The sequence below is a fragment of the Crocodylus porosus genome, unplaced genomic scaffold (genome assembly GCF_001723895.1).
Source record: "Crocodylus porosus isolate Cpor-Errol unplaced genomic scaffold, CroPor_comp1, whole genome shotgun sequence".
Classification (NCBI taxonomy): domain Eukaryota; kingdom Metazoa; phylum Chordata; order Crocodylia; family Crocodylidae; genus Crocodylus; species Crocodylus porosus.
The window spans coordinates 2,912,534-2,925,960 of record NW_017728926.1 but is presented as its reverse complement, the minus strand read 5'-3'; the positions used below and the strand labels follow the sequence as shown (position 1 = coordinate 2,925,960).

Below are 13,427 nucleotides of genomic sequence, written 5' to 3'. Positions count from 1 at the left end.
GCCACTTTAAGAGTGTGAAGAGGCAACTGGCAGTTGCGGCCCTCTGATGAGTGGCCACTTTAAGATTCAGGCCAGCAGGGCTGGAAGTAGCAGTCTGCTGCCTGGCACTGAGGAAACAACAACTCCCAGTGGAGCCGCTGCTCCGGTAACACTAGGAGGGTAAGGGAAGGAACTTAGGGAGATGGTTAGGAGGCTCCTGGTCCTGGACATGACTTAAAACTGCACCCTGCCAGGGATGAGTGGCCTGGTGGGGCTGTTCATGGCAGAACAGTCACCCAGAAATGCCAGGACAGTTACCACCCCAGTGAAAGGCATGGAGGGTGCCTTAACCCCAGACCCCACCTTCAGGTGAGTTATTTATCACTGGAGGCAGTAGAGGGCCAGGCACACCCAGGTGTGGCACCTGAGCCCATGTGTGAATGTGGGAGAGTGAGAATGGTGAGCCAGGCATGCCGACGAGTGGCACCTGAGCCTGCGGGGGTGTTCAACCCCAGACCCCAATGCAGGAGTATGTGCCTCAGAGGGGCAGAGGTGCAGAGTGGGGTGCAGAGGGGCACCTATCAGCCTGCACAAGAGTATACACCATTTTTCTTTGTGCATCGGACTGAAGACTACCACCCAAAGAGAGCAAGGGTGTAGCGGATGCATTACTAACAGGGTGGCTCTAGGGTGGAGTATAGGGGAGGTTGAAGCCTCAAAGAAGATCTAGACTCACTTCTCCCAACAATTAGTTTGGCATCAAAACATGACAGGCAAGAATCAGGAAACCATGACTGTGTATGAAGACCGGGTAAACTCACATCCATACAGCACAGTCCTATTGGTCTCAGGGCTAGCGTGCCCTGCTACTCGATCCTATACTGCACCAACACTTATCTACTGGAAGACTATCTACCTCATACAGCGGGACTGTTGACAATGATGACAAGGACATTAAAGGTGTTTTTGTGTGTTGCAGGGCACTAAGGTGCCTGCTCCTTTAAGGGCAGAAATGGCCTAGAGAGAGGCCCCTAGCAGTCGGTCAGGAAACTCATAGCTGCAGGTTACTGTGGCAGCAGGAATGAAGGAATTAGCCTGCACCTGCAGGTGGTCAGCTGACCAGAAGAGGCAGGGCCTGGGGGCACATATAAACCCCAGGGCAAGGACTAGAAGGCAGTTCTCTGTCAGCAGCCAAGGGGGAAGGAGCTCTCTTAGAGGAAGCTAAGTGGAGATGTATGATGGCCTCTTCTACTTCTGATAGGATTAAGAGGCTCCAGGGGCTCACCTGCATGGCATTTAGTGCTAGGGGGGAGGTTTAATGCTTTTAAAGGAACAGAGAACACCCTGAGCTGCTTGCATTGTGTTATAGCCCAGGGGCTCATATTTTGATTTCTGTTTGTAAATCGGTGGATCAGGCTGAGGCTACTGGGGAAGGAGGAGGCCTCACTGGGGACTCACTATAGCACTTGGGGTGAGGTGACAAAGGGGTGAGTAGACCCCAGCGCCAGGGGCACAGTGACAAAGGGAATAAGCAGACCCCAGCACTAGGGAGTGCAGAGAGAGACAGGGCTGTGGAGAGCCCCAGCACCAGGGGGCACGGACAGTGAAACAGGGCTGTGGACAGCCCAGCGACAACCTGAGGCCAAGTTAAACTAAGGCCTCACAGGGACAATGTGTGAATGCCATCCGCAAGGCTTGAGGCATGGTAAAGGGGTGGTCTGGAGTCACACATCTAGCCCATAAGGCTGAGGGTGTCCTGTGAGGCATCCATTTTGAGCAGGACCCAAAAAGGGATCCAAGAAACCACAGGGTCAGCGGGGTCCATCGGACCAGGTCTAAATATAAACTCAAGGGCAGCCTCCTTATATGTGAATTACCAGCAAGACATGGCAGGAGAGAAAAAGGGTGCCCAATGAGCAAGACTGGCATGGCCACAGAGCCCTAGGGGCGTAATGACCATCCCAGAGGACCCCATTGTGTGACAGTGTGTCTGTTTGGAAACAGAATGTTTTCAAAACCAGAAGCCTAAGAGTGGGATTTACTGCCCTTTAAAGTCCCAGCTCCTGGAATAAAGTTAATGTAAGACTATTTCAGCTCTCATTTGGGGTGGGGGGGAAAGTTATTTGCCTTCACAATTGCAGGGACAGACTTGAAAACATTATTAGAAAATCTTCAAGCTGGATGAAAATTTTAAAGAATCTAAAAAAGTATTTTTTAAAAAATATATTATGAAATTTAATGATTTTACGTCCATCTTGTGCTTGTGGTTTGTTAGCAGATTTGCCCATCCCTTTGAGGTATGCCCATTTATTAGAGTTACATTTCTGGGGTTTCTGTGATTCTATCAATGTGCTGCTTGTGTTTCTATATGGAGCTGTATCTCTCTCTTCTGCAAATCCTCACCCCCAATGGAGCTACCTTGCAGGGTTTAGTTTCAATGGGGCCGGGTTCCTCCAGCTACGGAATCAACTGAACACTTACACACATACAAGTTAACAGAGCACATCTGAGTCAGGCTGGGCTACTGAGCATTTCCAAGCTGGTACCCTCATGCACCCCAACCTCAGCACAGGAATGGAGTATGTCTGAGCTGGCTGGGTCAGTCAGCATTTACAGGCTGACCCCCTCATATGCCACACCTCAGCACAGCAGGATAATCAATAAAACACAGTCAGACACACCCACAAGTTAATAGGGTACCTCTGAGTGGGCAGGGTTACTCAGCACTTCCATGGGCCGCCCAGCTCAGCATGCCCTTTATTTCAGCAGGACAATAATAAATGCAGTTAGACACACATACAGGGTATGTCTGAGCAGGCTGAGTCCAATCAGCACTTTCAGCTGATACCCTCATGCACCTTAAAACTCAGCGCATCCAAATCTCTTGTCATAAATGTCCTAGTAGTAACCCCCTTGATGAGCAGACCCCACAGGATCTTTGGGCTTTACAGGGATCTTTGGCTTAGGTAAAAGAAGCATTGCAGGTGGGGAGGTAGAGGCGAGGGGAGTGGGGAGGGGTGGGGAGGTACAGCAGGTGGGGTAGTAGAGGAGAAGGAAGAGTAAAATGGTTTAGAGAGAGAGTATAACAACCAGCTTGACTATTAACATTATTTTATCGCCAGGTATACAAAACGTATGATGATACTAGTAGTAACAGCCATACAAGGAAAAACAAAATGGTTACAATATTACACAGTTTCAATTTAGTATTTGGGGAAGTCTAGCTCAAGTTTGATCAGCAAAAGTCAGGTCTAGAAAACTCTTCCTGGAGTAAAAGAGAGAAGGAGAGACTGAACCAAGTCTGAGGTTTAGGAAGTGTGCAAACAAAAGAGGGAGAGGAAGAGAGAGTCCAGGTCTCACCAATCCAAGGTTCCCAGATGCTTGTTGGCAGGCAGAGCCCCCAGCATGCTCCCTGAAGGGACGCCAGGCAGAAAGGGAGTGGAACTGGTGCAGCTTTTGGATCCAAGCACCAGGACAGAGATGGGAGCTGAGGTAGGAGTTTTCATAGGGGCTCAAGGGAGAACACTAGGTTTGTTTATGGGTAAACGATGGCGCATATGCTGGATAACAGGGACTGATCACCCCTGGCTATGGGTGGCATTACTCTGAGGAAGATCACAATGCAAACAGGAAGATTCAGTGTTTTGGGTTCCAGTAAAGGAGCCATTACATTGGTCTGATAAATGCTGAGCTGGGTGTGTGCAGACGTGGGTTGATTAGCATGTGGAGCAGGGATCCCTCATCACGCAGTGCTCCCCTGCTTCTCTGGTCCCAGAGGTCAGCGCAGTCCTTGCCCTGGAATCTGCTCTCCGTTCTGAATGCTAATGAAGGTGCCTCCCTGTCTCACCTCCCATGTCAATGAGACCAGGGGCATTGCCATCCTGTCCCCATCTCCCATGTAAGTGAGACCAAGTGTGTTGTTACCCTGTCCTGAGGAGTTTAGGTGTATCTTCCACTGCATCTTCATTGTCTTTTGTAAGTCCTTCTTCTGATCAGTTATGGGTCAGGCAGAGGTGGCGGGTGAGTCAGGCTGCATACTGTTCAAGGGTTCCCCACAACACAGAGCTGACAGGTAACAGCTGCCACAAGTTGTCCCTGAAAGCAAGCTGATGTTTTAAAGTGGCAAAATTCCCCAGGAGGCCACTTTTTCCTCTTGAGCGTCCATGTAAGTCAAACAAAGAAAACTCTCCCCCAGCTTCACCTTCCATATTTAAAACCAGAAAACAGCCTTCCATTGGCTGGCACTGAGGCTAATTAAAGCAAGAGCCATTCCTTCACACAGCCCCCAAGAGGTATGTTTTCTAGACTGAGGTGACCCCGAACCTCACAGTCCAGCTTGAAGACAGCTCCCAGTTCCCACAAAAGAAGTGATTTTTTGCATATGAGATACAAAATTTCACCTCAGTGCTTTTCAACATTCCCAAACACTTCATAGACTGGTCACTATGGAGCCTGTTACCAATATGACAGCCTCAGAGCTCATCTGGGAGTGCAGAATTATCTTAGGTAGCTCACTTTGCCCTCACAGCCAGCTGTAGCCAGGTTCCTTTTCCAGATGTGTCACTGCTTTCAGCCCGTTTTAGCTCTCAGCAGGTGTCTTTCCACTGGCTTCTGTAGAACTGGGTAGAGTATCGAGTCTTTCTTCCTCAGTTTCCCCATTGCCTATCTGTGGCAAATGCAGTATTTCTCACCAGAGTACTGTAGGGCACAATGATATTCATGGAAATCCTTCCTCTAATGGAGGACTCTCAAGGTGCAAAGCACTACATTCATATTATGATTCAGTATCTGGAATTAATGTGTGTATTTACTTAGAATGGGTTTTTTCCATTCTCAGAATATTTTATTCAGTTTCTAAAGTGTCCTGCTCTGAAGAGTAATTTCTTAAGCTTAGTCACAGTCTCTTGTCATGCCTATACTAAGCGAGTTTGAGGGCTATTTTCCAGGCTGCTTTGTTGTTTCTGCTTTATTTATTTATCTGTGTATGGTTGATTTCTAAATTTACATTGATACATAATTCTATTTTGTTTTGTTGACTTGGAAATAAAAAGAAATATGCTGCCATCATCCAAAAATCCCTACCAGGTATTTGTCTCTTGTGTAGACAGATATGTTACGGGTTTTGCTTGTTTTCATTCCAAGTTATTTTCTGAGTTCCTAATGCATGTTCTCTGCATTAGTCATGTGCCAAATCTCCGGGGGGGTTTTATGAGATGCAGTTAAGAACCTAGAAATTGCCGAGCTAGATGGACTCAAAATCAATCTTGTGCAGCATCCTACCTCTAGTACTGACCTCTCTCTGATGCTTCCGGGGAGGGTGCAAGAAAGCTTGCAGTAAGCAGGTGTAGAATGACCCACACCCAGGAAAATGTAATCCTAATTCCTATCATTAGGTCAATTTAAAACCAGAGGTGGTTTGACACAAAAAATCACATATTAGGGCTCCATTCAATCCTTGGTGCTTTTGAGTTCATTGCCTCACTTCAGGAAGAAGGAACTATGGTGACAATTTATTTCTCATTAAACCAAGCAAGAAAAGGCCCACAGGAAAGAGGTGGTGGAAGACAGGGGACCTGAAGCAGAAGGGGTATATTCTGATCCATTTCTGGTTTTACCCCCATGGAATTGTATGTACTCCAGAAGAATGAACTACATTGGGCCACAGAAGATCAGGATTGGGCCCCTGACTTGTTTTCTGTAAGCTGCAGCCATCAAAAAATCCTCTCTACAGTAGGGAAAATGAATGGGCACCTTCTGCAGGAGTGGAATTGGATGGGATGCCTGCCGCTGTACGTCCTTGACTGCTGGGTCCTGTCAGCTGCCCCATCCTTCCCAGCTGGAACTGAGGAATAATAATGAAGTAGTAATAACAGTAATTTAAAGGCTGCTCCATGTGAAGGGGGGGTAGGGCCGGGGGGGGAAGATGGGAGTCTGCTCTTTAAAGATGTCATTTAAGGAAACAGAAGGCCAGTGGGAAGCCTGTGCATTTCACCCACTGTCATGTTGAAAAGGCACTGAATTCATTAGACGAGTGAACAAGTCAATCTCCAGCTGTATCTGTCTGGAGAAAGAGCTCACTTTTTGAGACACCAGTACACAGACAGTTCAAGGGCCAAAGACAAGCCAGTGACAATTATGGAAGATGATCAGATACAGCATAACATTTACATAAGAAAACTAAGTCCAGGGAATAAACTCTGTGGTGGGGAAAGGGCCTGAGAATCATTTAAGTTATGGACTATCCCTAGGTGGCTTAAGCACTGAGAATTTTACTGGCTGAAAGAGTTAAGTTGTGGAGACAAAGCTTTAGAAATCAAGCAATAAAATAAGTCCTAGGTGAGATGAAGCTATACTAGCTTTTATACACTGTTGTTCATACACTTTTCAGAAAATAATAGTAACACAAATAATACATAAGGGTAATAACAGGTTATGAATAACGAAAAGAGGTTTATAGCACAGAACAACAGTGGAAGAAGAGATTAAGGAAATACCCAAGGAGGTGATTTGAGGTTTCATGCCTTCTGAAGAAAGCATGGGGCATTTCTCTATTATTTGGTCAAAACCCCTCTTGAAGGTGTCTCTGTTATTTTCCTATCCTTGCAGACAGAGGCATTTTCTGATTTGAAGTGTGAAGACACCTGGGCCCTAATGTTATCTGTTTCTCTAACCATGCCTGTGATTATTGAAAATTTCAACTCTTAGATTCAACCAGTTGAATAAACAAAAGGCTGCTTCCACTGTGTGCCATCAGCAATGAGTGCCTTTGTAAAAACTAATCACCGAGCATGCTGTGCACCCCAGATGGCTAAGGGTTTGTGTTCTTTTGGAGCTTAAGTGCAGTTAAAGGCTGCCTTTATGACAGCTGTATTTAGACAGAAAGACATGTATATGATCTCTAGCTAGGCCACCCTGTGCTACTGTTCCTGTCACCTCTAATTATGTAGTTTTGGGTCAGGTCATGTTTAGGATCGCAGACTTCAGAAGAAGATCCTGTCATTTTGGAAGATGCCAGGCATCCTGCTAGGGGGGGAAACAATGGTATAACCAAGCTCCTGACCATTTCAAGTCTGATAGAATAGTTAAGGGTAGGAGTGAAATCCCCACCTTGTGAAATCAATGTCATAGCTTCTGTTGACTTCCACTGAGTCCAGCATTCATCCAAGGAATGTGTTAGTGCTTCCCTGATTTTCAGGTGGCTATAATATACTTCTTCCTAGTCTTACTCCTTGAGTAATGCTGTTCTGCACCTGGAAAGAGCCAAAGTGTCCCTCCGCAGTGTTATGCAAATTCATCTCTATGGGCACATCTACACAAGACATTTACTGTGCAGTTGCCTAATTAGATGCACAGTAAATGTCTCAGGGTCTACACATGCACCCCTATTAGGCTGGAGTAAACTAATTTTAAAAACTCTGCAGCCGTGCACATATAGATGCTGCCCTGGTTGGCCAGGCACAAAGGTGCTTCAGTATGGGAGTTACCTCCTGGCTAACCCCATACTGAAGCTTACTTATGCCCCAGCCAGTGCATGTGGAGTCGGGGGAAGCAACCCCCTGCCAGCCATGGCTGCTCCAACCAGCTGCACACGCTGTGCATGAAGTAACTGCACAGCTTATTTCTCTGGAATTAATTGTTCTCAGGTGCATGTTCAAACCGGGTAGCTGAGAGCAATATGCTCTGCAGTTTATTCATGCACAGTAATAGCATGTGTAGACATGTCCTATATGTAGCAAGTACAACTAAGCAGCACATTTTCAAGAAAATTATTTCTTTTAATCAGAAACAAATAATTACTGATTTTCTTTTCTGCTGAATTTCAACCAGTCTAGATGTCAGATTCTGGTTTGGGTTAGTGTAAATCTTAAGTAACTCCAGTAGAGTCGATGAGCTAGATTCTCAGCTGGTGTATGCTGAGATCATTTTATGCTGAAGTCCCTAGTGTATTTATCCCATATAAACAATTGTAGGTTTTGGCCCATGGTTTGTAAAATGCTTTGAAGTCATTCTTGTCTAAAGGTATCATGTACATGCACGGTACAACAGCAACAACAATATATTATTAACTCTGTGCCACACTGGTGCAGGAATGCATGCTTATGCGATGTATGGTATTTTTTTGGAGTGAAATTGTATAGAATTTCCCCTGTTCATGGATATAAATGTTTGAATTTAACTCTGGCTCTAAATATTTTGACAGGATCTCTTTTCAAAACTTAACAGAAAGTGTCAGAGTTATAGTAACATTTCCTTCAGCTCACAACCCCCCAGCAATATGCTGCATGAGAGAAAGTTCCTTTAATTGGTATCTTACCCTAAAAATCAGTTCTAGCCCCATTACGTTGGATGACAGCAGTTTCAAATCAGCTGTCAATGGAGAGATGAAACACAGAACCTTGGGGTAAAAAAATAAAGAAAAAAAGGTGGGGGAGGGAATGCTAGCTTATTGCAGGCCTTTCTGATCCTAGCCTAATGGTCTCTTTGATATGGAAGGGTGACTTACATAATTTGGTTAAAAGACAAAGGGTCACGTGCAAGTGACTAAGAAAGAAGCTGCAAATAGATTCTTAGCAATTATAACTAACTACTCTGGCAGCTCTCAGTTGTTAGAGAAAGAGAAGAGAAATTTTCAGTCAGGACCCAGAGTCCTAGCAAATATGCATTAATGCCAGCCACATGAAAGCCCTCTCCTGAGAATGCTGCTTGCTGGGGAATTTGTTATATTAAAGCAGTCTTAATTGTTCCAGGGACCCAGAAGCTTTTGATACAAACAGGAGAAATAATGGGTTGACAGGGATCTGTAAGGAGAGTCTTTCTTCTGAGAGGTCACTGATTACCAGGGATCCTGGTTTTCTGTTTAAAAACACCAAATTCTCATTTTTTAAAACCCAGATTCATGTTTTTCCATGATTAAAATGAAACACCACTAATATCTATATCTAGGTATGTATCAGTTGAAAAAATAGTTTTATTGCTATATTTGCATTTTTAAAGCAATTTAGAAGCCTACCAGTGCTTCAATCATATTACAATTAAATACATTCCAAATACCTATATACTCTGGTGTTTGATTTTGGTTTTTTTATCTTGGAAAATCCAAGCTCCTCCTACCTTCTTTGTTCACCAGATGCAGGTCCAACTGCTTTGTGGCACTTAGCAGCCCTGATATGCCTGTCCCCTGCCTCTGCCTATGCCACTGCCTCTCACTCCCAATCACCAGTCCCCCGGCCCCACCAGTACCCCTCGCTCCTGATTTGCAACCCCCTGACCCTGCTGGCATCCTTCACTCCCAAACTGATACCCTCTGGCCCTGCTGGTGCCCTTCACTTCCAACCTGCTGACCCTGCCCCCAGGCCGCAGCCCCCAAATGTATTAGGAAGAGCGCGAGTATATGGGGAAAGGGAGCTGTGGGCACAGGTGATGTGTTGGGGGGTGGAGAAAACAAGCCACACGTGAGGGGCTGGGAGGGGCACAGGCAATGTGGTGGGGCAGGATAGGAGGGGGCATGTGGCCCACGCCCAGATTTCTGTGTCCACAGTAGGGCACAGGCTGCAGCCTGGCCAGACCACTTCCAGGCAGGAGCCATCTTCACAGCCCAGTGAGAGTGACCCAATGTGGGAGGGAGCGCTGAGCTATCATGGCTGCCAAGGTAGAGCACCCCTTGCCCACCTCACAGCAGCAGAGGGGCACATCTTTGTGGAGCTGCTGTGCCTCACCGTACTAGGTCCCACCCACTGGTCTGCAGAGGCACCTCCTGCCTGTAGCTGGCCTGTGGGTGCAGAAATCTGGGATGGCACGTACCACTCTCTGACTCCTGCACACATCACCTTTGTCCCCTCCTGTGCCCTCTCCCCCATGCGTGGCCTGTGGGCTCCCCACCTCCATAGACTTACCTGGAAGGAGCTGCAGAAGCTGCTCTCCCCTACCGCCTGGCTGCCATGTGAATGTGTGCACATGCACGTCGCACCCTGTATCCTGCTGCCCTCAGCCCCAAGCAATCCCTTGCAGGCTAGAACTCTGCCAGCCTGCAAGGGGAAACCTGCAGTTTCCCATTTTTTTTCTCCTTTAAAGGAGAAAATCTGTGTTTCTCCCTGGCAAACGAAAAACCTGGATCCCTGCTGGTTACCTGGCAGCTGAGGAGAGAGCTCTGCTAGAAGGGGATCACTGAAACAAGACCCAGAGTTTTCCTGAAACTTTCAGGACCTGCCTAACAAGTATATTAGGTAGGCCCTGTTGATGGAGCTTAGGTGGCCATATGGCAGTACAGGTTGCAGTTATGGCTGCAATAAGTTGTCTCACATCCTCATATGGCAATGATAGAAGAAATGAATCTATTGAATGCTTAAGCCCATCCCATCAGGCTTAGCCTTAGGCCTTTCCCCTATGACCTTTCACAATCTCCACACATCTCGCATTTATATAGCAGAAACAAACGCCTTTTATTTATATGTATGTCACTAGCAGGGGATTTTGATTAGTTTCTTAGCTCTTTGGAGGTTTGTTCTTTGGCCATTACCAATGCTAAGTAGATTTTGGTGATAAGACTTTTTTTTCCTCACTCACTAAAAAATAGTAATAGATAAGTTAGTGGAAAGACACACAATTCGATAAACCAACAGACCAAAGGTCTGCTACATCATAATTTGGAAAGTGTTCTTTTTTGCAGTCTGTTTCACAGAATGAAATTGATCCATCTTATCTGTGGCTATGAAATTGTATTTCCCTCTTAATAGGCCTACAAATGTTATAGATGAATAGTTCAAGAGTGAGGAGAGGTTGGACATAGCAAGAATACTAAAAAGGGACATTAGATTTGTTGACTTTTGGTCACAGAAACCAGCATACATGGGTGTCAGAATTCCAATTAGCTGCCATCCCCCTGAGCCACAATGAAGTATTTTTAAGCCTCCAAAGTCTTCAAGATCCCAGACTCTTTCTAGATAAAAATTGGGAGGTGTCACAAGTCTGGTTTAAATTGATGTTATAATTTCTAAGGCTTGCCTTTCCCCTCTGGCTTTGCTCAGGCTGCTGCTTGTCTCTCTACTCATGTTGTAGTACATATACTTTCCAGTATATAAACAAAATAAAGGCAAGCCCTGCAACATAACAGTGACATGCACAATATACTAATGACACACACACCATGAATTACATACTGCGGACTAATAAAAACAAACAGAACTGCCCCAAAACAGGGTCAGGCCATGTCAGTAGTGATATTCTCTAGGCTCTCTGGTACCTAGTGATGACAGTGCTGCAGAGGATCTGGATGAAGCTCCTTCTAAAGCCCACTTGTCCAAATCAGGTGCTTTCTTTCTACTTCCTTTCTCCGGACCGATCATGTACGCGTCCCAAAGATGAGTTCTGGAATTCAGCTCCCAACACTGGATTCAGTGGGCTCATGCCCAGCCCTGAGGCAGCACTCAGGAGCAATTCCAACAATAATTATAAATCAATAATTTCATGAAATGTTGCAACTGCTTGGATTCCAAGTATAGATTGGGGATAGGAACTTTGTAGCTACTCTCCTGTCTGGTGTGGGTGAAAACACTTCCACTACAATAGTTCCAGGTGCTTAAAACCAGGAGCTTGTATTCTGCTAGGTAGGCTCATTGCTGATGTCCTAACAGAATGGATCAGCCTCTTACTAAATCTGGCTCTGTTGTGTTTCTTAAAGCCATGAGCTCTTGCAAGAATCTCAGCTTTCATTAACAGCAAGTACCTTTACTGACCTTGTGGTTGCATGGAAAAACTTGACATGGGACCAGAGTGAACCTGAGAGGCTCAGAACCCCCAAGGCAAACCAAGGAAGCCACCATTTATTTCTTCTTAAACACTCATTATGTTAGGCCAAGCTGATGGGTTAGTTAGTAGGGGAAAGCAGCTGACTTGTGATTGTTTAACACTTGGGATCAGTGATACTGCTAACACCACACAAACAAGCATTTTGCACTGTTAAAGCACTTTGCATCACCAGACTTCTGTTAACTGGGACCAGCGTAGCATTCTCGTGACTTTGTCCTCATGTCTAGGAGTCAGCTGTTCTCTTGGTGTGCTCTCTCCCCTGGCATTGACAACTAATTGCTCAGAAGGAGGTAACATTTTATGCAAATCCACTCAGCTTACCAGTGACATCTGGCATCTATACGTGTGACGGGGTTCTGTTCCAGTGCGTGCTAATTAGCACACGTTGGAGCACACGATTAATTAAGTCTGCTGGAACATGCTAATTAATGCACTCCAGTAGCCTCCAAGTCACATGTATTCAGAGTCCCCACATTTCTAAATGGTTGGGGGGGGGGGCACTTTAAATACAGTTCATTCAACAAGCTTTAGTTAAAGTGCCCCTGCTGCCATTTTGAAGCGCAGGGTTTTAAATACATACGACACTGCAGATGCTTTCATTAGAGCGACTCTGAGATCCAGTCTAATTCAAGTGCCTCCCCCCTTTACCCCAGAGCACATCTATAGATGTCCATTAAGTCCCAGTGAAACACTGCTACTTAGGGAAAAACAGTGAGTACATTTGTTTACATGATTCTATGGTTTATTTGCTATACTTCTGCTTCATTACAGAGGAACCCATCTGGCACAATAGTGACTGAATTCCCTGAATCTTGGCTGCCAGAGCCAAGTCTCATTTCCTGGCTGGTTGCTTCTCATTACCTTCATTTTGCTTTGTGATACCTAAGGGCACAGCTCGAATTTCCCAGAGGGGACTCTGCCTTGCCTGCAGTTTAAGCCTATGGTAACAGGCACAACAAGATGGTCAGGCCTCACAACAATCAGGAGGGAGTCTACTGTCCTCAGTGCCGTAGCAAGGGTGGGGGGTGTTGGCTGACTGGGGCAACAGCACCAGTTGCTGTAGGGAAGGGGCACCAAAAGTCGCTGCCCAGCCAAAGTGGGGTGCAGGACAAAGCCACAAGTGGCTGATTTGGGGGAGCACAGGGGTGGACCCACTCCTGCAGGTGCTCCTGGAGAAGCATGGGGGTGGGGGTGCCCCCTGGATCTGTGCACAAGGTGAAGGCAGGCGGTCACTTCAGGCTTTGCACTGGGTGCCAAACTTCACTGGTACAGCACTGACTATCCTGCAAAAAAGCAACCAGCTTGGAAGCTGGATTTCATCCTAGAGGACACTGTCAGAGACGGTTCCAAATGGTGGACTCTAATGAGTAGGGCTTTGCGAAGCTTCAGGTGGTGATTTGATGCGGAGAAGATTCAGCCCCATTAGGTGGCCGAATCTCTGAATCTGAATTGAATCAGGGGACCAATTAAAAGGTCTGAATCGATTCAAAGTTCTCTGAATCTTCAGAAAAGATTAGGAGAGTTTTGATAATGTGGGCAGTCCCGGTGGCTGCAGCAGGGAGCTGGAGCCAACATGGAGCTGGTAAGTACTAGGGGTGTGGGAGGGGACCATGGGGAGATCCCTCCCTGCTCCCCCAGCCCCC

The 13,427-nt window shown here is 46.2% G+C and overlaps 1 long non-coding RNA gene across 1 annotated transcript; it reads right to left on the bottom strand.

The window, feature by feature from the left end:
* Positions 1–3,655: 3,655 nt before the first annotated feature.
* Positions 3,656–13,027, bottom strand: LOC109314537. The gene is made up of 3 exons (XR_002102302.1): positions 13,018–13,027; positions 12,700–12,704; positions 3,656–3,768 (listed from the first exon to the last, which is right to left on the bottom strand). It is a non-coding gene; the product is annotated as an uncharacterized LOC109314537 (long non-coding RNA).
* Positions 13,028–13,427: the final 400 nt, after the last annotated feature.